The 1,764-nt window shown below is 44.7% G+C and overlaps 1 pseudogene; it reads right to left on the bottom strand.

The window, feature by feature from the left end:
• Positions 1-228: 228 nt before the first annotated feature.
• Positions 229-825, bottom strand: LOC131393595 (olfactory receptor 1J4-like; annotated as a pseudogene).
• Between the last annotated feature and the right edge of the window lie 939 nt (positions 826-1,764).

The raw sequence follows: 1,764 nt of genomic DNA, 5'->3' as shown, positions 1-1,764 counted from the left end.
ATCTTCTTCAACTTGGGAGTCAAGAACTTAAAGAGTGAGAGTGTACCTTCTGCAATTATATTTTACATTTCTAATCCAAAGGACTATAGAGGACCAAAAATAGGCGAGACTATTAAAAGGGGAGTATGTAGGAAGCAAGGAACAAGGTTGGTCATCTAACTACATATTTTTCAAAGTAATCTTTCTGACAGGGTTAGTGGATAAGATAAGAACAAGAATAGGGTACTGTCACTTGGGGAAAAAGATCTTCCTTCTGAGAATTTTCCCCAGGGCCACTTTCATGTCTCTGTTCCTCCGACTGTAGATGATGGGGTTCAGTATGGGGGTGACCACTGTGAACATCACTGAAGCAATTATGTCTTTCTCATTGGAGTTGTTTGATGATGAGAAAATGTACAGAACCATGATTGTCCCACAGAATAGAAATACCACGGAGAGGTGGGAGCCACAGTTAGACAAGGGCTTTGCAGATCTCTTTGGTAGATGGAACGCTCAGGGTGGAGACCCTGATGCGGCCATAAGGGACCAGTATGCCTGTCAGTGATAGGATGATTCCTATAACCCTACAGTGAAGATGACCAGCTCATTGATGGAGGTGTCAGAGCAGGACAATTTGAGTAGAACAGCAAGATCACACACACCAAAAAAATGAAGGATAGTATTGTCAGCACAGACAGACAGCCGGGCTAGGCTGAGAGTGTGGGACATGGCACTGCTACAGGAGAATGACCAGGACACAGCCACTAGTGAGATACATAGGCTTTCTCGCATGATGGCAGTGTAGTGGCGAGGATGACAGATGGCCTCATACCTGTCATAGGTCATAACTGCGAGAAGGAGATTATCAGTACAATCAAAAACTACGAAAAAATACATCTGCGTTACACACCCTGCATCGGGGATGCATTGATCCTAAGACTGCCTGTTCATCAGCATCTTAGGGATGGTGAAAGATGTAAAGGAGATGTCAGTGAGAGCCAAGTGGCTGTGGAAGAAGTACATGGGGGTGTGGAGGCGAGAGTCCAGTCTGATGAGTAGGATGATGAGTAGGTTCCCCAGCACCATTGTCAGGTATATGCCCAGGAACAGAGTGAAGAACATGCCCTGCTGTTCTGGCCAGATGAGTAGCCCCAGGAGAAGGAACTCAGAACACCCTACTCTGGTTCTGCCTCCTCGTGCTCCTCTTCTGTCTGCTGGGGATAAAGGGGAGTGGGAAATGGCAAAGGTTTTGAAAGTATGATTATGGCCACCACCGTGGGGTTTCTCACTTTCTTGTGGAGATAAAGAATAACTGCCTGAATTCCTAGCAACCTCAATGATCAATATGATTCCTTTCAGTGGAAACCAGAGCAAATTCATTCTTACTTGTTTAATCAACCCTGTTCCTGGCACTGTGCTACTAACTGAGGATATATGAATAAATAGGGTATGCAGGACCTCTTCCCTCAGGAGACTGACTCTCTAGGGATCACCCAACAGAGGGCTGACTAAAGGTATGGATCTGCAGCCAGACACCTCCTGTGGGGATTCTGGTCTCACCGCTTTCTAGCTATATGACTTGGGGAGCTAAATCTCTCTTGGCCTCATGTTGTGCGTCTGTAAGGTGAAGATACCAATATCACACATTCATAGAGTACAGAAGAGGATTCTAATTCAATGCACATTGATATCAAAGAACAGTGTCCCACGTAAAACAAACACACAGAATTTTAGTGATTACTTTTATGACAGAAGAAGTATCCAGATAAAAGCAGTATCAAATTT

This window comes from Diceros bicornis, chromosome 28 (assembly GCF_020826845.1).
Source record: "Diceros bicornis minor isolate mBicDic1 chromosome 28, mDicBic1.mat.cur, whole genome shotgun sequence".
Classification (NCBI taxonomy): Eukaryota; Metazoa; Chordata; class Mammalia; order Perissodactyla; family Rhinocerotidae; genus Diceros; species Diceros bicornis.
This window is presented reverse-complemented; position numbering and strand designations above follow the sequence as displayed.